Source organism: Lasioglossum baleicum, chromosome 7 (genome assembly GCF_051020765.1).
Source record: "Lasioglossum baleicum chromosome 7, iyLasBale1, whole genome shotgun sequence".
Lineage (NCBI taxonomy): Eukaryota > Metazoa > Arthropoda > Insecta > Hymenoptera > Halictidae > Lasioglossum > Lasioglossum baleicum.
The window spans coordinates 685,431-712,317 of NC_134935.1; the positions used below are offsets into that span (position 1 = coordinate 685,431).

General features: G+C 36.5%; 1 long non-coding RNA gene across 1 annotated transcript; it reads right to left on the minus strand.

Annotated features, from left to right (window-relative positions):
- Window positions 1-15,037: 15,037 nt before the first annotated feature.
- LOC143210462 (uncharacterized) lies at window positions 15,038-16,395 on the minus strand. The gene is made up of 3 exons (XR_013009258.1): window positions 16,108-16,395; window positions 15,846-15,904; window positions 15,038-15,647 (listed from the first exon to the last, which is right to left on the minus strand). It is a non-coding gene; the product is annotated as an uncharacterized LOC143210462 (long non-coding RNA).
- Window positions 16,396-26,887: the final 10,492 nt, after the last annotated feature.

Sequence of the window (26,887 nt, forward strand, 5' to 3'; positions counted from 1 at the left end):
GTTCTAAAACAGACGAGTACTTTTTTAATATTGTACTAAACGATTTGAACTTTTTTGGGGAGCTAGAGCAATTAGTTTACTACAGGATGTGAAAAGAAATTTTTTCAAAAATTGCAATTGATCGGAATTGTATGGAAAAATACTAAGAGTTGCATTTTACAACTTTTTTATGTGGGCCCGTATTGAAAAATTGAAAAATACGCTTCGTAGATCTGTGTCGACTAAACATATTTTGAAAATTTCGTCAAAATCGGTTAACATTGCAATGAGCTACGTTTAAAACGTTTAAAAACGGTAAAAATCGCAGATTTTCAGCCTATAACGAAGAATTCTTACATCTTTCAAGGCCTGTCGTTTTTTTCCCGCATCAACCGATTTCGATGAAACTTTCACAGTGCATATTATTTACGCAGGCCTAGAAAACGTACTTTTTAAATTTTCAATATAGGCCCGCACGAAGAAGTTGTAAAATGTAACATTTAGTATTTTCTCTGCAATTCCGACCAAATGCAATTTTTGAAAAAATTTCTTTTCACATGATGTAGTAAACTAATTGCTCTAGCTTCCCAAAACAGTTTGAATCGTATAGTACAATATTAAATAAGTTATCATCTTTTTTAGATCGTCCGAATATTAATTCGTGTAACTGTACGTATTAGGGGATAATTAATGTATTACTAGTTTATTGATTTATGTGTAGGTTTACTCTTAATGTAACTGTAAAGAAAATGGAACAGCAAGGGGGGAAGAAGTAACATAAGGAAGAGATAACAAAAAGGAAGAGAGTGCCCTGTATAACTAACGGCATTCGGCACATTAGTGCGACTGTGCTGCGACTGTGCTGTGCTAACAAATAAGATTGTCACGCCTTCCTTTTTAAATGAAATAAAATTTGATTTGTTTCTAATGAATATTTATATGAGCATTATAAAATAAATGTAGCTTTTATATGACGAGAATTTTTTTTTGCATAAAAAAGTAACATTCAATTTAGTTTCTATCTCTTGCAATCGATGCAGACAATTTTTATTTTGCATAAAGATCCGCAGTCTAGGAAAACTACTACAAATACTACAATAAATAAAATCTATTATTTAATTTTCCCGCCTTGAATGTGTACAAAATAAGTAAAGAGTAAGAGTTAGTGCGGCTGTGCTGCCCTCTTACAACGGCCCGATCGTTAAACCAGACACGATCGGCCCGGATTGTGGCAACGACATCATGTGCCAAGATCGTGTCCAGGGAACACTACGAGCCCTCGCGCGCATTTGTGGCGTGGCCACAATCTAGTCATCGTGTGGCCTGGACAGTTGCGAATAGGGTCGACCATTGTACGTGACCGTTTGGTGGCGTGGACACGCTGTGCTTGAGATGTGGCTTCGGCACGCTTGGTTGTCTGGGTTGATATGAAAAATTTTATCTGTTTGATATTTAATTTTACAAATACATAAAACATTGTTATTTAGAAATAGGAATAACTAGGATATTATCTTTTACTTTTCCGCACTTAAGAAACTTTAACGAATGTGCAACAGTATATAACTGATCACTATATAAGTAAATATCGGTTAGTTTTATAATGAAATATCAAAAATGTCATAAAATGCTAATCCAATTACTTAAATATTAAATTGTACAATTGTTAATATCTATTGCATAAAAGGGATTAGGATGTATTACTAATAATTTTCATAACAAAATTGGGTTTTGTCAATTTTATTATTTAAGGGGGTAGTATACCCTCGATTTGTAACTAGAAAATACCTGGAATATTACTAGAAAAAGGGGTCGAAACATGGGTCTGCGCGCTGTCGGTTTTTGTCCTTATTTGAGCAAAGTTTGGGCTGGGTGAGGGCTCATTCTAAAGAGGAAGGTTCAACGCGCTGCGCCCTGGTCATCTCATAAGTCATAAAGTCTTTTGGAGACAGAAAAATGCATTGAAATCTGCTGGTTATTTTCCTAGACTTTTTCTCTACTTTGGGCCCTCATATTATTAGTTATAAACATAATCTCGTTAACCTCGTAACCAGGGCGCAGTGTGTTTAACCTTCCTCTTTAGAATAAGCCCTCACTCAGCCCAAAATTTTCTGAAATAAGGACGAAAACCGACAGCGCGCAAACCCATGTTTCGAGCCATTTTTCTAGTGAGATTCTAGTTCCTTTCTAGTTACAAATCGAGGGTATACTACCCCCTTAAGGGGCTAGTCTACCCTCGATTTGGAACTAGAAAATTACTAGAATCTTACTAGATTTTGGGTCGAAAATATGGGTTTGCGGCCAGACGTTGATTGACCTTATTAGAACAAATTGTGGGCTGTGTGAGGGCTCATTCGAAAGAGGAAGGTTAGACGCAGCGCGCTTTTCTCACGAGGTTAACGAGATTATGTTTATATCTAATAATATGATGGCCCAAAGTCGAGAAAAAATCTAGGAAAAAATCCCGCAGATTTCAATGCATTTTCTGTCTCTAATAGACTTTTTTGGCTTATGAGATGAGAAAGGCGCGCTGCGTTGAACCTTCCTCTTTCGAATGAGCCCTCACACAGCCCACAATTTGTTCTAATAGGGTCAATCAACGTCTGGGCGCAGATCCATGTTTCGACCCATTTTTCTAGTAAGATTCTAGTAAATAGCAAATATCTAGCAAATAACTAGAATCCTACTAGAAAAATGGGTCGAAACATGGATCTGCGCCCAGACGTTGATTGACCCTATTAGAACAAATTGTGGGCTGTGTGAGGGCTCATTCGAAAGAGGAAGGTTCAATGCAGCGCGCTTTTCTCATCTCATAAGTCAAAAAAGTCTATTAGAGACAGAAAATGCATTGAAATCTGCGGGATTTTTTCCTAGATTTTTTCTCGACTTTGGGCCATCATATTATTAGATATAAACATAATCTCGTTAACCTCGTGAGAAAAGCGCGCTGCGTTGAACCTTCCTCTTTCGAATGAGCCCTCACACAGCCCACAATTTGTTCTAATAAGGTCAATCAACGTCTGGCCGCAAACCCATGTTTCGAGCCATTTTTCTAGTAATATTCTAGGTATTTTCTAGTTACAAATCGAGGGTAGACTAGCCCCTTAAGGAGGTAGTATACCCTCGATTTGTAACTAGAAAGGAACTAGAATCTTACTAGAAAAATGGCTCGAAACATGGGTTTCGTACTGAACGTTGTTTGACCTTATTAGAACAAATTGTGGGCTGTGTGAGGGCTCATTCGAAAGAGGAAGGTTAGACGCAGCGCGCTTTTCTCACGAGGTTAACGAGATTATGTTAATAATTAATAATATGAGGGCCCAAAGTAGAGAAAAAATCTAGGAAAAAATCCCGCAGATTTCAATGCATTTTCTGTCTCTAAAAGACTTTTTTGGCTTATGAGATGAGAAAAGCGCGCTGCGTTGAACCTTCCTCTTTAGAATGAGCCCTCACCCAGCTCAAAATATGCTCGTATAAGGTCAAACAACGTTTAGTTCCGAACCCATTTTTTCGACTCAAAATCTAGTACGATTCTAGTAAATAGCAAATATCTAGCAAATAACTAGAATCTTACTAGAAAATGGGTTCGGAACTAAACGTTGTTTGACCTTATACGAGCATATTTTGAGCTGGGTGAGGGCTCATTCTAAAGAGGATGGTTCAACGCAGCGCGCTTTTCTCATCTCATAAGTCAAAAAAGTCTTTTAGAGACAGAAAATGCATTGAAATCTGCGGGTTTTTTTCCTAGATTTTTTCTCTACTTTGGGCCATCATATTATTAGATATAAACATAATTTCGTTAACCTCGTGAGAAAAGCGCGCTGCGTCTAACCTTCCTCTTTCGAATGAGCCCTCACACAGCCCACAATTTGTTCTAATAAGGTCAAACAACGTTCAGTACGAAACCCATATTTTCGACCCCTTTTTCTAGTAAGATTCTAGGTATTTTCTAGTTACAAATCGAGGGTATACTACCCCCTTAAGGGGGCTTACTAGATTTTGGGTCGAAAATATGGGTTTGCTGGTTTTCAGTTAGTGTGCTTATTTGAGCAAATTTTGGGCTGGGTGAGGGCTCATTCGAAAGAGGAAGGTTCACCGCAGGGGGCTCTGGTCATGAGGTTAACGAGAATATGTTTATATCTAATAATATTAGTGTCCAAAGTAGAGTAAACATCTAGGAAAAAAACCAGCAGATTTCAATGCATTTTTCTGTCTCCAAAAGTCTTTTTGGCTGATGGGATGACCAGAGCCCCCTGCGGTGAACCTTCCTCTTTCGAATGAGCCCTCACCCAGCCCAAAATTTGCTCAAATGAGGACACTAACTGAAAACTAGGGAACCCATGTTTTCGACCCAAAATCTAGTAAGATTCTAGTTATTTGCTAGATATTTGCTATTTACTAGGATCTTACTACCCCCTTAAGGGGGTAGTATACCCTCGATTTGTAACTAGAAAGGAACTAGAATCTTACTAGATTTTGGGTCGAAAATATGGGTTTGCGGCCAGACGTTGATTGACCTTATTAGAACAAATTGTGGGCTGTGTGAGGGTTCATTCGAAAGAGGAAGGTTAGACGCAGCGCGCTTTTCTCACGAGGTTAACGAGATTATGTTTATATCTAATAATATGATGGCCCAAAGTCGAGAAAAAATCTAGGAAAAAATCCCGCAGATTTCAATGCATTTTCTGTCTCTAATAGACTTTTTTGGCTTATGAGATGAGAAAGGCGCGCTGCGTTGAACCTTCCTCTTTCGAATGAGCCCTCACACAGCCCACAATTTGTTCTAATAGGGTCAATCAACGTCTGGGCGCAGATCCATGTTTCGACCCATTTTTCTAGTATGATTCTAGTAAATAGCAAATATCTAGCAAATAACTAGAATCTTACTAGATTTTCGATCGAAAAAGTGGGTCTGCGCGAATCGGTTGTTTGTCCTTATTTGAGCAGATTTTGGGCTGGGTGAGGGCTCATTCTAAAGAGGATGGTTCATCACACACGGGTCTGGTCATAATATAAGTCAAAAAGTCTTTTGGGGACAGAAAAATGCATTGAAATCTGCTGGTTTTTTTCCTAGATTTTTACTCTACTTTGCACACTCATATTATTAGATATAAACATAATCTCGTTAAAATCATGACCAGACCCGTGTGTGATGAACCTTCCTCTTTCGAATGAGCCCTCACCCAGCCCACAATTAGCTCAAATAAGGACAAACAACCGATTCGCGCAAACCCACGTTTCGAGACATTTTTCTAGTAAGTACCCCTTAATATATTACATTCCCTAGTAGCATTTACGGTTGGCGTTTCGTTGGGCCTACGTTGGGGGTTTGCGTTGGGCAACCGTTAGAGATGTCGCTCTTTTTTGCAGTTGGACCAACGTTCAGCCAACGTTGCGCCAACGTTGCGCCCGCGTCGGGCCAACGGTAATACCATGAAGTAAGAGTAAGGAGATCTATCTGTACAGTTTGGAAGTGGCGACAAAACTTGTTCCCGTAATGGGGAGGTACGCCAAATGGAATGGCATGAACAGAGAATGTCAGTGTCAAACACGTGTCAAACGATGAAACGGAAAGGTTAGAAATATATGGTTATGTTATGACAGGACGTGCAAATACACAAAATTTGAAGAAAAATAATGTTATAAATTTTTTTTTTAATTTTCAAAATCTAATTATTTTTATAAAATAAAGAGGTGGTATCTTATAATATAATTAAAAGTAGTTGTAATAAAGTAGTTTTCTTATAATGTAATTAAAAGTACAATAAGTTTTTACACATAATAGGATTATATGTATGTATATCTTTATTTCAACGTTTTGGTCAAGAAATGGACTCGGTTTTACAATGTATCTAATGGGCTTATACCACGCTTCGGAATTAACTGAACTTGTTTCAATAGATTTCCACACCACCTATGAGGTACTATTGTCGGCGCGTTTTTTTTTGTCAGTGGTATCCCCTGTAGGCCTATTCCACTTTCTCGCATATAACTCATAGACATGCATGCAGTATTCTTTTTGTATATTCTGTTAAATATTTTGCCACCCATTCCACCAAGCATATTCAACATCTCAATTCTATTATTGTTCAGTTATAGAACTACGATGCATTTATTATATCCTGCAAAATTCGAACATACATAATATATATAATCACAAAAATTAATTTAAAATAAAATTTTATAATAAGTAAAATTCAGTGTCACTACATTATAAAGTTACTTGCAATGTTTACACTTATATGATTACCTTATACGATGATTTTTATTTTCGCCTTTTTCTAGTTTATTTCCTTTGTACACTTGTTTCGACTGCATTCGTTTCTTTTATTTCTGTATTTTTATTTTTATTTGGCCCTTTTTTGGGGGGAATATCTCTGTTTGCTGTAACTAATTTTTCCTGGTCTCTTTTATTTTTTCTTTTTCTAAGTTGTTATTTTTGTTCGCACGCTTGACCAGGAAGAACATGCGCGTTACTAAATAAAAACGAATAATGTTCTTCGTGAAATCATGATTGTGTTCTTCGCAGCCAATGAGATTAATAGGATTTCTTTCATCATTGATTAATCCCATTATGTCAAATAATGTGTTTACATTAATCTCTCCACAACTTGTTGCCCCCATGATTCCCTTTTCTAAAGTGGATAGCAAATCAAATAATGCCACTGAAGGATTTATTAAAGATCCTTTAGTTTTTATTTGAATCAATTTGTGCGTATCTGGTATTTTATCAGTTGGCTGTAAAGCCAACATCTTCAGACATTCTTCACAAATAATCTTTTATGATGACTTTTACTGTTAAAAAATCGTTTCCCTTTTCTGGCCACATACCCAGCAACGTACGTCAGTATGTAATCTGACGTACTATGTACATGCGAATCATGGTCTACAAGAATTGACGGGGCATACGCCAACACTTCAGTGTTTCTTCCTCTGTTGAGGATAGTATCAATTTGATCTACCCATTGTTCTTCTCTTTCTTTCATATTCTCTATATCCTTAATACTAATAAGGACATCCATTATTTCTTTAGTTGACACATTAGAACCTTTTGGAGGTTTTATCAGAGAATACATGGATACTAATCTATACATTTGTAAGAACAATTGCGAATCCGGATGATCATTCGATCCACAAGAGTTTCGCATCATCCCAAAAAATCTCTACAACAATAATTATAAATTATATACAAGTTTTATTAATATTTTTATTAAAAAACAGTCTTAAAATATAATTATACCTCCAAATTGTCTTGATTTAGTCTAGATGTCATCAAGTACTGGAATCCACACTTATCAATTAGAAAATCACAAATTTGAAGAGTGGCTTTTAAAGAAATTTTGAGTCCATAACAAGTTTGCTCTGTTATAAAACTGTACCGCATTTCCTTAGCTTTTTGTTCCCACTGAATTATAAAATTTAAAAAGTTTTCAATATCCTGCAAAATTCGAACATACATAATATATATGATCACAAAAAGAATGTAATTAATCAAATTTTATAATAATTAAAATTCATTGTCATTGCACTATAAAGTTACTTGCAATGTTTACACTTATATAATTACCTTGTACATTTGGTTGTCCGGTCGTAATGAATTCTTTGGAGTACGACTGTTCATTGCAGTGATCAATGCATGCACTTTTTGGCAAAATTTTATCGATCCATCAGCATCGTTTAAATCGTGATGAATATTTGTTTCTTTAAATATTTCCATGGCAGGTGCCACACTGAAAAACTATTAAAAATCGCATAAGTACATTTCAACGTGAAAATAATCATATCTTTATCGATCCAATAAAATTACGTAAAGCGATACATATAGACAACATGTAAGTACATACTCGAAATGCCATTGCAACATTCATTTTTTGATAATATTTTGGTCTAATGTGTTGTTCATCCAAATTATAACTGCATTTTAAATTAAATCCTTGAGGATTTTCGATGGCAAGTACTGCATACCAGTGTTTTAAAGAAACTACACCATCCGGAGTCTGCATGTAAGAAAAAAACACATTTTTCAATTATTATCACTCACACATTAGGAAATATGTGCAATTACAAACAATATAAACACGATCAAACGTTCGTATTGTACACGTATTGTCTAACTTCGAATATGCTACTACTAGTGTTCCTGATTTCTCAACATTTTTCATTTCTCGAAAAATGAGAAATAAGACTATATTTCTCGAGAATTCTCTAGAATTTTTAAGAAAACAAAAAAATATTGTATAACATGATATTTGGAGTATCGTTGATAATATTTATCGAAAGCGCAAAAAACATTAACTCAATGTTTATTCCTGTCCAATATGTACATTAGAAAAAGTACATATTGCCGGAAAAGTACGAAACATTCTGTATGAATTGTATGTACTATAAATTTTCGGACTATTTGTTACTTCTGATTCTAAATTTAACTCACCCAAATTCCTGCATATCGATCAAGCTGAGAAAAATAGTTTCTAAGGCATTTGATCAAATGTGGAAAATCTGAAATAAACCACAAACGTCTTTCTGGGTCTACTATGTGCTGTATGCTAACAGAGTCTTCAGTTACTCCAAATATGTTCCACATGGATCGATTCCATGAGGCTCCATCTGATACTACAGCATCGATTTTTAATCCAGATTGCTCCGTTAAAATAATGCACTCTATAATAATTTTTTGTAAAATTGATGAACTTGCGCTGCCAATACTCAAGAAGCAAGCCAACGATTGGACCCATGTACCTTTAAAAGGCTGAAACATGAGCACCAATGCATGGTCCCCTTTTTGTCGTTTTTTGATCTTCCCTAGTATATTGGCCTAAATCTACAAATCCTTCAACTTTTAGGTTCATTCGATTAAAATATAACGTTTGCGATAGTTTCATTTCATCTACCAACAAAACACCTAAAAAACATTATTTTGGCTATTAAAATATACAAGGAGAAGGAGAAGGATAGATGCAAGGATAAAGGAGGGAAGAGAAATGTAGAAATGAAATTGAGAGTTAAATTACAACAACATTATATTTAATATAATAAAAAGAAATGTATACAGTGGCAAAGACAGAAAGTACAAACGGACGGATAAAGATAAACGAGTTCGATGAACTATCGACAAAAACTACCAAAGCGCGACAGTTCTTGTGCCTCACCGACGCGACGACTCGTAAACAAAAACTGCAAAAGTGAAATAATCCCCTCGTGGGATTTTAAATAATAACCATTTTTATAAATTAACAAAATTGATACGTAACAAATCGTAAGCCAAGACACGGCTTTCACCCGAAAGCCTCAACAGAAGTAACTGTACGATGCCGCGATGTGAAAGCCTCAAATCTGTAATAACAAAATTAATTTATGCAACTTAAATGTATTTGTACCTCGTACATCTTCAGATTTCATGTCTGCCGTTTTCTTTGTTAGCATTTCGAATATGCTCATTTGAAAACCGTAACAGCCTTTTACGTTCCTCATATAACGATTTAGTGTCTGAATGGACGGCAATGTTAAGATATTGCGCGACCTTAGGTGATTATAAGTTTTTGTACTTTTAATTCGCAGCAAAATACACTCGTATATCCATTCAATTGCGTATCTCATGCCCTTTTTATTTTTGCACTTCGCTGCTGCAAAGCAAGCTTCAACAGCTAATTGCTGGGTTTGCGGCAATTCTTTAATCATTTCTCTGATCACGTTCTCGTTGCATCTACTGCATTCTTCTTTTAAATGTGCAATTTTGTTGTACAATTTTGAAATCTACAATTCGTTGAAATTAGAATTGCAATTAAAACAGTCATTTAACTTTGTAAAGAATGTATTTAATGTACATACTTTGCTTCGAAGTCTCTCTTCTTGACGTTTAAAGTTAGAATTCAATAATTGTAATTTTCTGTGTTTGTTTTGTAATTTTTGAATTGATTTTACATTATGCCCTTTTCTTAATGACATCTTCCAACTTTTTGTACAAGGCAAACATCTCATTTTCTTTGTTGACCCAAATCTACTTTTCATTACAAAACCGCGACAACAATTTGTAATTCTGTAAAAGGAATAAGTACATTTTAATTAAAGTGCATATTATTAGATGTATAACTGCTGCATATATAACTAATTATATGAAAGAAAACTCCCTAAAAAGTAAAAATACATATTTTTATAAATATAAAAAAATAAACTCAAATTTTACTTGTTACTTCATGCATAAAACATAAAATATGATTTGATACACTAACCTGTTTTCATCATTAACTCCCGCACAAGGAAAATAATCTTGTAACGTCAACAAAATTTGTTTTATTTCTTCCATATTTACAATCATCTTCGGATAAAAAGGAATCTCCTTTTCTCCAATAAATACCTGTTTTATATTTTAATAACAGTGTAATGAACATTATAGATGTAAATATATATGTTTGGGCGTGCGTGTGTGTATTTTTTTTTTTTTAATTATCCCAGATAGCACGCCGGCTCGATTTTGGCCGGGCCCCTGTGTGCGCCACTGCGCGCATACCACCTGCAGAAACTCGATTGCAAGGGAGCGGGATTCGCGTTCTCATTGCGTGATAATACAAACACGGGTTTCTCAGTAGTCAAAAACGCCAGATAAAAGATTAAACTAGGTTAATAAATTAATAATAAATAATAATTATTATTATTTATTAATCCTGTGTTCTGTATATCAGCATCGGCCTGATTGGCCGCATTAGTGTGACCATGTTGGCCTCTCAAAAACAGGCTGAATCCCGGCCCGGCCTGCAGGCCCTGGTCTCAAGTTTCTGAAGGTGATATGCGCTCATTGGCGCGCCAAATGGCCCGTCCAAAATCGAGCAGCTCCAAGCGTTGTGTTGCCCGTAATCTGCAGGTCAGGGACTCTGCTGGGTGGGCTGACTGGGTATATTTACTTGCACTTTCATATTTGTTGTAACACAGACATGTCTTAAAGCATATGAGAAGTCATTAGTCCAACACGTCCACAGCATACGGCTATCACTAATGTTTGCAAGCCAATAAGTTGTCGGAACTTTGATATTTCTTGCAATATTCATTTCTTCTATAGAAAATGTAGTCTTTTCCTCTTCTATTATAAAACATCTTTCTTTTATTTGTGTTGTCCTCTTTATCACATGCGACGTAGATGGATTTTGGCCTAGCACTGACTCATAGTTAGTTATGTTATCTAATAACCGCTCACAGTATGGTGCAGGAATTGAGGGAAAAATTGAAGGGATTGCTCCCTGTTTTAATAGTGCTCTTTTTCTATGTATATGGTTAACTGTTCCATCAGTTTGTACAATTGCATGTTCTTTGATGATGTCTTCTGGCTTAAAGTGCAGTTCACAAACAGAACTGTTCTTTGTTATTTTTGTAGTGTGACTACTTAAAATATCGTGCCAAGACTGAAAGAAATACAATAAAATTATAAATTTCAGTTGTTAAATATGATGTATATGTTACGAGCCGAGTCGGGAATTCTGAACGGACGTTACACATATTATATAATATAAAGTATATGTATATAAGTATATACTTCATGGTATACCCATAGGATATATTTAGCGCTTTGGAAGTAAAATGAAAATATTATTCTTTGAAACATAAATACTTACTGCGCAAACAGCAAAAAAGGTTTTCTTAGAAGATTCGTTTTGGTTTCTCCTTGACTTGCATCCCTTGATGCTACAGGCCATTTTAAACAGGCAACCCAAAATTGACTTCTAAAAAAAAAAATAAATATGTTAATACCGTATTTGCTCGCGGACACATTGGCTCGCGAATGTAATCGGATAGTTGCACGCCAAATTAATTTTGGGCAGCCAGTTCAATGATTGTTTGACTTGAAGGAATCGCGTTTCTCACAGACTCGTTTGATTCTTTTTCCGTCACTTCGCCTTGTCTTGATTGATGCAAGGAAAGAACTGCTCTGTTAAGAACTGATAAGTATCACTTTTTTTAAAACAAACAAAAAAATTGAATAAAACAAACAAATTGAATGAAACAAACAAATTGAATAAAACAAAAAAGTGAATAAAAAAAAGAGAGAGAGAGAGGGGAAAAAAGACAGCCCCTTTCCCGGAGCTTCACTCCCCCCAAAAACCTACCTAAACTATTTGGAATCCGTGCGGGTCACCATTCCCTGGGTGCCACGAGCCCCAGCTCGTGTAACCCGCGACCCCTGGAGATCAATCACCCCTCCTTGCTCGGGGAAAAGAACCCAAAGGATTCCCGTCCGGCCGAGGAGGGAGGTTTCCGCACGCGACAAGGAGGGGACCGAGGCGAGTTCCGTCTCGCGTCAGTCCCCTCCCCCATCCCCTGATCGACCCCGTAAAAATAATAAAATAAATTAATAAATAATAATAATAAAAAAATTAATTAATTAAAGATAAAAGTGTGATAAATAAATTAATTAAAATATAAATTAATTAATTAATTAAAACAATCAATAACTAAATAAATAAATAAAATACATAAATAAATAAGGAAAGAGGGGGCAAAAACAATGATGAGGGGGAGAGATTTATTAAAAACAAATGGGGGTCGATCGGCAGGCCGCGAATTCTGATAGGGGGTGGGGGGTTAAAGTCCCCATAATATCTTTCCCCTTTACATAATCTGCATACTGTCTCATTTTTTCCGTTCCAGTATTTGTTTCCCCGCTCTTCGTTCCCACATCTAAACCTTGCGATCATATGTATATGCTTTGGTCTCTTCCTTTGCAATCTCCATTTAGATAGTTTGCTCGCTTGCTGTCCCGTATTTGTATGTAAATCGCGTTTGTATCTTATGTACAAGATTTAATGGAAATTTATTATATACAGGTACATAAAGTTTATTTACAGGCACGAAAAATAATAAATAAATTAAAAAATAAATAATAAATGAATAATAAATAATACATTTTAAACATAAATTAAACATAAAAACAAATATATTTAAAATGAAATATAATTTAACATAAATATAACGCACGATAGACGTCAAATATTCCAGAAAGCGGAGCGTTCTTTGACGCGTTTCTCACCGACATTTCATGAGATAAAACGGATAAAACCCAAAGCCGCAGATTACCGCAGTAAAAAAAAAAACTTGAAAATATGGGGTTTTTGCCGCTCTCAGACCGCCGTCGGAAGATCCGGGGAAAGTTTTCTTTTCTGTATAAGCGTTCGAGTTTCCTGGAAACCTGTAACAGGGAGATAGGGTTTTTCGAACGCGAAGAGCACCGCAGTTGCGGAGGTGTCCGGATCTTCCCCTCGAACCTTGAAAATCCAGGAGAGGGCCACGTGGAGGTGTCGCGTCGGTCGTACCCATATCCGCAGTAGGTCTCCAAGGTAAAGAGCCTCTAGTCGATAGATTAATATTTGTTAATATTTGCAGTGATTAAAATTGATTTTTTTAACGGTATTTGTTTCTTTTACAACTATTTATATTATGTATAAATATTACATACTATAGTATCCTTTAATATTGTTGCTTCTTTTTCCCTACAGCAATGTACATATGTACATGTATTCATATTGATTTCAAATTTGTTGAATACAAAATTATATCTATATGTCCATATAGATATGTAAATTATTCTCTGGTCCAGTGTTCTTCTCTCTGTAATATATTTAATTATATTAACTTTAATTAATGTAAAAGTAGTTTGTTTATAGAATATAATTTATTTCTTTTGAATGGAATTTTGTAATTTATATATATAACGCTTCACAACCTCGCCTCATCGTTCAATACATTAGGTATTACTTATAGAATAAAATGTTGGTGAGGACATGAAGAGCAAGATCTAAACCATATCCTATAGGACTGCCCAAAGTACACAGAAGAAAGATAATCCTTTCACAGGAAATTAGAAATATAAGGATGGAGAGATCCATATCACATTGATTCATTTGTGAAAGATCTAGACACAAGTGCACTTAAATAGATTAGCCACTTCATAACCAAAATAAATGTCAATTTTATTTAAGTCAGTGCTTGCCATTAGAAGCCTATACATAGAAGCAGATAATTTTAACGTATCACTCATTAGTACTAAACGTGCAATAACTGTGCCAAAGAAACTTTAGCTGTAAATAAGATTATAACCTCTATTAATACTATTCTATATGATGTTATTGTTATCACTGTGTATTTTCTATTAACCCAATACTACCATTAATATTGTATTTTATATCTTTATTTTTGTACTGTTAACCTAGTTCATAAGGATAGAATGTATTTAATAAGTTTTGTATCATAATTACCAGCTTATGGACCTAACCTGGTCTAAAGCCTTAGTTCTTCACCGGTCATTACATAACCATGTATTTCTAACCTTTCCGTTTCATCGTTTGACACCTAGACTGCGCCGTCTTATGGGCGAGTTGAAGCCCACAATGGCGGCGCGCGGTACAAAGAGTGAGAGAGAGAGCATTAGCCGGGGTCCATAGCGCTCTCTTTCCAATTGATGTATTTATTGATGTTTTATTTTTGTTTTTTGCCGCCATTGTGGGCTTCAGCGCTTCGTACAGACCGCGCAGTCTATCTCTATATGTCTATGTTTGACACTGACATTCTCTGTTCATGCCATTCCATTTGGCGTACCTCCCCATTACGGGAACAAGTTTTGTCGCCACTTTTTTCTTCTATACGCTATCGAGATAGGTCTCCTTACTCTTACTTCATGGGTAATACCCAACGTAGGGCCAACGATCACGTCCAATGTCGGGCCAACGGTAATACCCAACGTAGGGCCAACGATCACGTTCAATGTCGGGCCAACGGTAATACCCAACGTAGGGCCTACATTACTATAATACGAAAAGCCAACAAAAGGATTCTTTCTGTAGGGTCAATTAATTATATACATATGTGGCACGACTGATGAAGAATGCTAGGTTATAAATGACAATGAGTGAGAGTTGGTATGACTGAGTGCGTGAAGTATGCATAGAGAAAGTCTTGCGAGAGAGTGCGTGAAGTTGCAGACATGAGAGACTGAGCGTATTCACGTATGAACGAGTATCCACGAGTATCCGAGAAAATCTGTAAAATAAAGAAATAAAAGGACCAAACAAAAATAGTGGTTGCAGTTAATATAGTCCTCAGTTTAGTCCGCCACACATATATATATGTGTATTATAAAAATATTTTATTTTTATATCTCACAATCAGTCATTTTGTGAGGTAACAATTTTTACCTCACATATTATATTAATATATAAGTACTAACTTATTGTGCACGCTAGCATATAACGGATTTCTTACATATATATGTACGAAATGTATACATATATTACATATTATAAAAGTAAGATTCCTTACATTACATATTATATTACGTACATAACACACATTGCACATTAGTAATATGATATTACATTCATAACACACATTGCACATTAGTAATATGATATTACATTCATATTACATATTACAATAGCACGATTTCTCTCTCTCTCTCTCTCTCACATTACATATTATATTACATACATAACACGTTGCACATTAGTAATATGATATTACATTCATATTACACCTCTTCAATAGTTCTGATAATTACAACAGCTCCGCTTAAGATGATGAAACAAGAATCGGATAACGACGTACTTAAAATACAACTGTTTTTCGCAGTTATAGATATTGGCGTAGCTGCATGGCTGATGATCCATCGAACACTTGTGCCTCAGTAAAATCTGAAAAATGACATAGAAATTAATCTTACAACAAGAAAAGCAAAAGGAAACAAAATTGTTAATTGCAATTGAATGCATGCATAAATTACACACATTCTTTAGAAAGTATCTACAATACGTGGTAACACGTATAATTAAGTATAGGTATAAATAATTGTTAAACTAAACCACTCATTACTAATTTAACAGTATACTTACCAATATTTGGCGTAGCTGCATGGCTGATGATCCATCGAACACTTGTGCATCAGTAAAATCTGAAAAATGACATAGAAATTAATCTTACAACAAGAAAAGCAAAAGGAAACAAAATTGTTAATTGCAATTGAATACATGCATAAATTACACACAGTCTTTAGAAAGTATCTATAATACAATACGTGGTAACACATATAATTAAGTATAGGTATAAATAATTGTTAAACTAAACCACTCATTACTAATTTAACAATATACTTACAAATATTTGGCGTAGCTGCATCCATATGGCTGCTGTTCTACCGAACGATGGTGCTGAATTGAATTAAATTAATGGTGTTGAATTAAATTCCACCACTTTGTACATTATCAAAATTTTTTGTTAATGAAATCAAGTAAAACACGCGACACAAAGAACGACCACTTCGACAGTTCGACACAGCACCGAAGAATGAAATATGAAAATCGATAAATACCAAATGACGATCGACGCTACATATATCTTGAACGACGGGTATTCGTCGTTGGCAGTGATGTGATCAGACCCACCGTAACTCGCGCATGCGCGGCAATTTCAGCCTCAGTAGCGTAACTATTTCGATGAAATCGTGTAGCTTGAGCACCCCGCAGACTTTTATAATTGAAACTTATTCTTTATTTTGAGGATGGGATAGGGAAAGAGCACTGCAATAACTACGCGAAAGAATACATAATCGTCTCTCGTCCATCAGTCGTCCCGCCAATAACACTGGTACATTCCCGCCAGAATAACTGCCTCAAGGCGTCAGGGCCCTGGCCGCTCGGCTGCGTCATTGTAGATACGCTACTGTCTTGGCCGCGCATGCGCGAGTTACGGTGGGTCTGATCACGTCACTGGTCGGTGGTCCTATGTTGGGTATTCGTCGTTGACCCAACGTTGGGTATTCGTCGGCAAACTGTCATAATTTTTCGTCGTTGGCCCTATGTTGGGTATTCGTCGTTGGCCCAACGTTGGGTATTCGTCGGCAAACTGACGTAATTTTTCTTCGTTGGTCCTATGTTGGGTATTCGTCGTTGGCCCTATGTTGGTTATTCGTCGTTGGCCCAACGTTGGGTATACGTCGGCAAACTGACGTAATTTATTTTTATTAATTAAAAGAAAAATAATTATTTATAAAATTTAAGTAAATTTTATAAAGAATTAATATTTAATAAAAAATATTATTTAAAAAAATTTGAGTAATTTATATTAAATTAATATTATTTATTAAATTTAAATAAATAAATAAATATATATATACAGGGTGTCCCAAGACCCCTTCGACTCCGGGAAATGGGAGGTTCCTTAGGTCATTTGAAGCAACATTTTCCTTTGCACCAATGTCAGCCGGGGCTTTGTTTAGGAGTTATTAACGAAAAACACGGACCAATCAGAGCGCGACCTAGACGCGCGATGGCACGTTCAGCCCGGCGCGCCGGGAGACGAGCACGGTGTAACACCGCGATGCCGCAACGAACAAGAGTTTCTCGAGATTATGTGAATCTTCCCCGATTTGGATGAGCTTTGGATACGTTGTCAAGACCATGATTCTGAACAACATTTCCCTTTACAGTTTTTGTCGGCCGGCTTTAGTTTACGCGATAAATGTAAAAACTTTTAATTGTAAATCGATCGATTGTACTATCTTTTACCCGATTTGGATGAGCTTTGGATATGTTGTCAAGACCATGATTCTGAACAACATTTCCCTTTACAGTTTTTGTCGGCCGGCTTTAGTTTACGCGATAAGTAACTTGTAATTGTAAATCGATCGATGTACTATCTGAACTATCTCCTCTCCGATTTCGATGAGCTTTGGATATGTTGTCAAGGCCATGATTCTGAACAACATTACCCTTTACAGTTTTTGTCGGTCGGAAGAACTTTACTTGTCAATTCATATGGGTGGATCTCATTACCCGACTTACGGCAACTTTACCCGAACGAGGGAAAAAGCAGAAACTGATTGTATTAAAACCTCACTTATTCAGCCGTAAATCCATTTGCTGCTTCGAAATGTGTGTCACTGGGTCACTCGGTGACGAACTGCACAGATGTCTTCAGGTATACGACAGTACCGAAAGCTAAGGGACATACGGCCAGGTCGACGAACTGCACAGCCGGTGGTAAAAGGCCTAAGGGATGCGCGGTCAAGTCGACGATCCAGAATTTCACTTTCACTTTCGAATCGATAAATAATTCGTATGTTTATTTCACACAGATGCCTTGAAATTTTTCCACACTCACAATCACTGTTCACATTTGTCAACACATAGTTATGCACTAATAATAATTGCCATATCCCTTGTCCTGCTGCACAAATCACAACAATCAGGTAATGCAATCACTAGACTGCGGATTTCATGCATTTGTAGCAAACATGAGTAGGTGCATTTTAAGACACTAGAGAGATTAAAGTAATTTCAGAACACCAATGTATTATTTTCAACTTCTTAAAATGATCACAGTAAGAATCAAATATGTATCTGTCTGGCTCCTGTCCCTTGTAATAGCGGCAGCCAACTTTCATTTTACATAATGATCCGCAGTCTAGTGATTAGATTAAATAATCGTTTAATTAGTTTAAGCAATTATTATTAGTGCATAACTATGTGTTGACAAATGTGAACAGTGATTGTGAGTGTGGAAAAATTTCGAGGCATCTGTGTGAAATAAACATACGAATTATTTATCGATTCGAAAGTGAAACTGAAATTCTGGATCGTCGACTTGACCGCGCATCCCTTAGGCCTTCTACCACCGGCTGTGCAGTTCGTCGACCTGGCCGTACGTCCCTTAGCTTTCGGTACTGTCGTATACCTGAAGACATCTGTACAGTTCGTTACCGAGTGACCCAGTGACACACATTTCGAAGCAGCAAATGGATTTACGGCTGAATAAGTGAGTTTTCAATACAATCAGTTTCTGCTTCTTCCCTCGTTCGGGTAACGTTGCCGTAAGTCGGGTAAAAAGATCCACCCATATGAATTGACAAGTAAAGTTCTTCCGCGACCGACAAAAAGTCTAAAGGAAATGTTGTTCAGAATCATGGTCTTGACAACATATCCAAAGCTCATCCAAATCGGGTAAAAGATAGTACAATCGATCGATTTACAATTAAAAGTTTTTACATTTATCGCGTAAACTAAAGCCGGCCGACAAAAACTGTAAAGGGAAATGTTGTTCAGAATCATGGTCTTGACAACGTATCCAAAGCTCATCCAAATCGGGGAAGATTCACATAATCTCGAGAAACTCTTGTTCGTTGCGGCATCGCGGCGTTACACCACGCTCGTCTCCCGGCGCGCCGGGCTGAACGTGCCATCGCGCGTCTAGGTCGCGCTCTGATTGGTCCGTGTTTTTCGTTAATAACTCCTAAACAAAGCCCCGGCTGACATTGGTGCAAAGGAAAATGTTGCTTCAAATGACCTAAGGAACCTCCCATTTCCCGGAGTCGAAGGGGTCTTGGGACACCCTGTATATGTATATATATATGTAAAGAAGGAATGTACTTTCTTTAAGTTGAATGTACCGCGTCTCATTGTCAGTAGAGTAGATCAAGAGGGAATCTGCAAAATCGACCGATAGGGATCGAGGATAGAGCACATGTGAAAAATCGAGGCAGAGTAAATAAAAAAGAGTTTAATAGTAATTGTTAGAACAGAAGATCATAGTGCAGATAGAAAAAGGATAAAGTAATTAACTCTAATTGTCGTTTTTTTGGTTTACAGGTGAGCTTGTATATAATGTAAATAGTGGTTAATGTACATAAATAAATAACGAAAACTTTGGTTTACAGAGAAACAAATTCTAGTTGATTATTGAAATCCGCAGTCAATTGTCTTATATATATATATTGTAGGATGTGGAGCGCGGGGTCGAAGACCCCCAAACTGTATGTTGTGTGTTGCGTGACGTATAAATGTGTGTGAGTATGTGCGAGCGACAACAAACGGCAAGGTTGTCGCTCGGTGTCGCGAAGGAGTTGTCATCGGCTGTTGCGGAGGCAAAAAACGCCCGCGACGCGTAACCGACGACAATTCGAAAACCAAGAGAGGCAGTCTGATGAAAAGAGTTGTATAGAGCAGTCGAGATAGCGGATCGAATAGAGTAGACGAGAAGCGAAAGAACACTGTGTTGTGCGAGTTGCAAATTGTTAACGTCCTTTGTTAATTGTAATAAATCGTCTATTATCGTTCGCGTTGTCAAATCAATTTGTCTCGTCCGAAATCAACGAAATCCATCCACGTTGTCGAACAGATCCTACAATATATATATATATATATATATATATATATATATATATATATATATATATTGTGACGTTGCAAGCCTGCGACGTCACTTCTCCGTTTGATAAACGGTCATAAAACCGTATCGGGAGTGGACCGGACCGACCGTTAGTGAATGCAAGAACCACCCGCAGCTTAGAACACTCCTTGAGGAAGAGATCAAAATCGAAAATCGCTTCTAATGCCATCTGTTGCACGCACCGAGAGCAACTACTCTCGGGAGCGTGCCTAGGAAGCAACAAATACCGACAAGGCGCCCTGCACCAGAGGATCACCCGACGACGAAATATTGGCCGCCAACAAAAACCACTCCGGATCCGGAGAAGTGGCAAAAGGCACCGATGCACACGAGCCCGTAAACTCGGAGACGACGTGCCAGGACGATGGGGCTGCAACGACATAACATCGGCATTTTGGTGGTCCAGCCGGCGTCTCACCCTCCTACAGTCGGCCCCGGCAAGGGTGGTGCGGAGGAGCGCCTGAGAGGACTAATCCTCGGTGTTTTGACAGGTCGTGGGTCCAACGACCCGTTCTGATAGGTCGATCCTGCGACTAGTGCAGTCGCGTTGCGGGTCCGCCCATAGGGAATTTCGGCAAGACGAAAGGAGTGGGGAGATCGAGAATCGAAGCGCTCCGTCGATGCGACGCAGGATCAGTGATGCCAGAATCGGGGACGCGAGGACGCTTCCCCTCCAGCACAGGTTTGCCCTCTCTGACGGACCGTCCTCGCCGTAGCTTCTGCTGCGCACGCGCTACACACGAACGTACTTCTACTCTGCCCGTGTGAGTGCATGCTCGATTGCACGCGCGCTACACAACAAGCGTACCTCTACCATGTCCGTGTGACTACCTGCTCGACCGAACGCGTCGGCGACGCGTTCCTTCGATCTTCACCAATTTTCATGTTGCCGAAGTTTCGGAAGCACGAGTCGGAAAGTCGGGATCTGGAGACGGCGCGGCGCGGCGCGGTGCACATTTTGCTATAACTTTTGATCTAAAAAAGATATCGAAGCGAAATTTGGACTAAATTTTTTTTTTTAAAACCGGGTTTAATGGTTCATCCTAAAATATGTTTTGTATTTCTTAAAAAATTTTTCTCGTTGATTTTTAAAGTTAAGGTAGTCCAGAGGGCCCCCAACACAAATTGATTTTTAGTCGAACCATGCTCAATAAACAATTACGAAAAAATTTATAAATATTCCACTTAATAGCACACATGATTGAGATTTTTTTCAGATTTTTCAGATTATGCAGACATGTTTAAAAAAATTGAAAATCTCGAAACATTCGAAGAAAATGCATATTTCGTATTGAACTTTTCGAGATACCAGTTTTATAAAAATTCATTAGTCCGATATTATTGAAACAATTGTCCTTAATTTTTCTCAGAATTTTTCATAAATTGTATCGTTGTTAAAAAATCAAAATCAATTTTTTCGATACTTCTTTATTGATGTATTATGTAATACTGAATATTTTTATAATCAGAAAAGTAATGTACAGACTTGATAATGCAATATAAAATATTTTATTTACGTTATATTTCAATATACATATGTGCATCACTCCTAACAATTTTGGTAATCACATAATTATTGTAACGACATTTTACATATATCAGGTCGTTAAGTATGAAACTAGACAAATAAAACACAAATTTCAAACACATTTGTCAAGTTTCATACATCTCCGGTTACGAAAATCGATTTTAAATGGTCCCTGCCTTTCTGTAACATAACAAAAAAAAAAAAATTAGTTAAAGTCATGATTGCAAAGTATAGAATAAAATATTAATGTAACTTTATAGTATGGTTTATACTTATCTTTTTTCTTTGAAGTCATTCTTGAATCTGCTAATATTGATTTTACGTTACCGCGATTTTAAATGGTCCTCTGTCTTTCTACAACATAAAAAAACACATAGTTAAAGTTATAAGTAGAAAGTACTTACAGAATGAAATATTAATGTAACGATACACTTCTCTTTTCTTTGAAGTCATTCTTGAATCTGCTAATATTGATTTTACGTTATCGCGATTTTAAATGGTCCTCTGCCTTTCTACAACATAAAAAAAAACACATAGTTAAAGTTATGATTACAAAGTACTTACAGAATGAAATATTAATGTAACGATACACTTCGCTTTTGTTTGAAGTCATTCTTGAATCTGCTATTTCATTACCGCTGATACCCACGCGTTGCTATATTCAAGGAAAAAGTAGACATAATTAAAATCGTAATTCTAGTTGCAATCTTGTAGGACTCAATATAAATAGTAACGTATACTTATCTTTTTTTATCGATGAATATGGTCACTCACTAAAATAAATTCCTAATAAGATAAAAAATGTTAAAAACCCATTAAAAAGTATTAAAAACGCGACAAAGAAACTGGAGGCTGTTTACTGTAATAATTGTTGAAATAAATGATGCCGTGAATAACTTTTGTGTGAAAGAATAATATATTATAAGAAAGAATAATAATTAATAATATATAATAATATATAATTAATGTGTTGTGTATAACGTGTGACTATGTGTGACTGAAACATGTGCTCTCTGAATACTGACTCGCTAACGAACGAAACGGGTACGCTGGAATGCCGATCCAATCGCGCATGCGCTTTGTGTAACTTGTGACCGTGTCCAATAGATGGCGATAGCACCGACGCTCGCATGACACATGAAACTATATAAATGTATTTACATACAGTATTTTAACAATAATAATAATAATAATAATAATAATAATAGTATTTTATTTCCCATTTCGGGGTACAAACGCGGACCTCCGCTCCGCTTAGAAACTTCACCTTCCTTATCTCTTCATTCTTAACTTAAATTTACACTTAAACGCGAGAGAGAGAGAGCACACCGTACACTCATTCCTCACACATTCTTCTTCACTCATTCACACACTCTGGACCCCCGGTTCCGCTGCTCATCCTTTCTCTCATCTCTTCCACTCTCTTCATCCATACTGGAGGCTGTTTACTATATGAACTAAACTATCGAACGATTAACGAAGAAAACAAGACCTCACTAGTTCGTAAACGAGTGCAAAGTTAATTGTTTATAACTTTGCGAGGGCGATGAATTTTCATATAAATGCTTTCCCGACATAAGGGATAAATGTCTGTCATCGACAGACATGGTGCGACTAGACTCCTGTCTAGCTTTCAAGGATGTGCGCACCACACACATGGAATTTAATAGGCCAGCGCCTATTTTATTCCTTTTTCGAGATTTTATGTCGAGAAGCAAAGAGAAAATTCGCTCGGCCTCGGCATTCGAGTGCGGAAGACATCTGACCGTGTTTATTAGAGAAGTTAAAAGGAGGAAACGAAGAACATGATTCGGGTCTGTTTGGTTACAGATGTCTACATTCTACAAGAATGAAGAGATAAGGAAGGTGAAGTTTCTAAGCGGAGCGGAGGTCCGCGTTTGTACCCCGAAATGGGAAATAAAATACTATTATTATTATTATTATTATTATTATTATTATTATTATTATTATTATTATTATTATTATTATTATTATTATTATTATTATTATTATTATAGTAAACAGCCTCCAGTTTCTTTGTCGCGTTTTTAATACTTTTTAATGGGTTTTTAACATTTTTTTATCTTATTAGGAATTTATTTTAGTGGTGACCATATTCATCGATAAAAAAAGATAAGTATACGTTAGTATTTATATTGAGTCCTACAAGATTGCAATTAGAATTACGATTTTAATTATGTCTACTTTTTCCTTGAATATAGCAACGTGTGGGTATCAGCGGTAATGAAATAGCAGATTCAAGAATGACTTCAAACAAAAGCGAAGTGTATCGTTACATTAATATTTCATTCTGCAAGTACTTTGTACAGGGTGCGCCGTCTGTAGGTACCATATGTTAAACGCTAAAACAATTGTTATTCGTAAACATTCCGGAGAATATTCTAGCGTATTTGGCAGCTCATTTCATACCATTATTCACCATGAATAACTTAACACCAGCACAATGACTCTCCTCAGAAGATTGTTCCCGAATCGCTTAATCTCGAAAAATGGCGATTACAATTGGCCTCCACGTTCGCCGGATTTGACGCCTCCAGACTGCTCCAGACTTTTTTCTGTGGGGATATTTAAAGTCAAAAGTTTATGTTGGCGCGCCGCGGTCCCTCCAGGAGCTGAAAGATGCAATCCGTAAGGAAATAACGGAAATAATGCCCGAAACGTTGCAAAAAGTTGTGGGAAATGCCCAAAAACGAGCATTTCTTTGCGTCGTTCATAAAGGTGATTACTTGCCCGACGTTGTATTTAAAAAATGAATTTTTTGTATTGGTATAAACCAAAGTAAATAAATATCGCAAACCGAACTCGATTTAATTACGTTTTCACTATTTTATAAGCATTTAACATATGGTACCTACAAATGGCGCACCCTGTACTTATAACTTTAACTATGTGTTGTTTTATGTTGTAGAAAGACAGAGGACCATTTAAAATCGCGGTAACGTAAAATCAGGGCTTGAAACGGGCCCGGAAATAACTGTTTGAAACTGTTTCCTTTCGGGCTTGATCGAAACAGTTATGAAGGACCGATATTCTGAATAACTGTTATGAAGGCCCGAAATTTTGGTTGATATCGGTTTCGATTACGGTCCTTCGTACATGGATATCGGTCCTAGCATAACGGTCTAAGACCGATATTTTTTCGGTCCTATATCGGTCTTCATATCGGTTCTAATACTTTGTTGCTCGGCCGATGCTTTAGGCACAGCGACTTCTAAGGGTCGGTCGATGCTTTTTAATCGGTGGCAAAGAGACCGGCACCTTATTGTCGATTGCCGACGCGACTGTTGACTCGACGTCATCGGTGACGCTTTTGCGGGGATACCAATCAGAATGATCTCTGGTAAAACAAAACACATCCTCTTGGACACAAGACTCACCACTCTGCAAGCGAAAACCTAGAGCCTAGAGAGAAGCTCAGCAACTTTCGGAGTTCCTGATCTTATTGTCGCTTCATTAGGATTATTTACCATTTCCAATCTTAATTTACTTCTAAACATTACTAGACTGCAAGAAGTTTCACTTTTGCCGCACGTGTTTTTTTTTTAAATTCAAAAGACTACGTACGTCATGTGGTTGGGCGTACCCTATATGCTTCGGAGTTGAGCCTTTCGAAAATTTCGTTATTTTTGCGGTAGGACACACCGTTCTCGAGATACAGCCATTTTTTATTTAAGACTAGCTCGGCTAACCATCCCCACCACTTCCGTTACGCATTTTCGTATCGCGAATTCCGTGACGCGAATTAGGCCTACACCCTGCCAAATGAAGTTTCACTTCAAAAATAGTCAATAATGTATACATTTATTGTTATAATAAAACAACTTTGAATTATGTATATATTATATATATATAATCGTTTTTAATGTTGGTAGTTATTTTCGGGCCCGTTTCAAGCCCTGATTGCTATAACTTGAAACTTAGAACTTAGAACCGATATGAGGACCGATATAGGACCGAAAAAATAACGGTCCTACACCGTTATGCTAGGACCGATATCCATGTACGAAGGACCGTAATCGAAAGCGATATCAACCAAAATTTCGGGCCTTCATAACAGTTATTCAGAATATCGGTCCTTCATAATTGTTTCAAGGACCGAAACCGATATCATAACTGTTTTCAAGCCCTGCGTAAAATCAATATTAGCAGATTCAAGAATGACTTGAAAGAAAAAAGATAAGTATAAACCATACTATAAAGTTACATTAATATTTTATTCTATACTTTGCAATCATGACTTTAACTAATTTTTAACTTCCCGATTTTATAGGGAAGTTATTGTAATGACCCCGAAAATCGAAAATCGATTTTTTAGCAGATCTTCACGTTTCATGGTCATTGCAGTCATTTTAGACTATTTTCAGCAAAATGTTCGTATGTGTGTGTGTGTGCGTATGTCTGTTTCTATGTGATCAAATTTTTCGTTAACGTTTTCTAAAAAAGTAACAACGCGATCAGAATGATGAATGATGCAATCGATGTGCCCCGTCGTAACTTAGAGCTGATTAGATTTTGGTCCATATTGGTCAAGTAGTTTTTTAGATTTTTAGTTTTTTTCGAAAGGAGTTGATTCTACAATGCAATTTATACGCGAGAACGTAAAGTTTCCATCGAAGAAACAAACGTAATTACACAAAAATTTTTTTTTTTAATTTTTTTTAAATTTAAAAAAATTTTTTTAACTAAAAAAAAAAATTTTTTTTTTTCCTTACGCTAATGTTTCCGCTTACAATAATCGAAAATTATCCCAATGCAAGAGTGAGTTAATCATCTCTACTCCCGAGAATACAGTTTCAAAAAATATCGATGAAAGTACCAAAAAAAATTTATATTACAATCTGTAAAAAAACAATCAGTTCAAAACGAATTATTAACTGAGACTAAATTGAAAATTAATATAAACTATATGATAATTATTAATAACATTGATGTTGAAAACGGATTGGTTAATGGAGCACACATGCGGAATATTAAAATTTATTACTTTTCAAGAAAATACTAAAATTCCGTCTATATTGTGGTTAGATTTTCAATTGGCCAGATTAGGAGTGAAAGTAAGAACTCGTTATCGTGATTATATGAAAAATGCAAATATTCATCAAAATTTAACACCAATAATAAAAATATCGAATCAAGTTCATATGTCGAGTGAGAAAAAATATC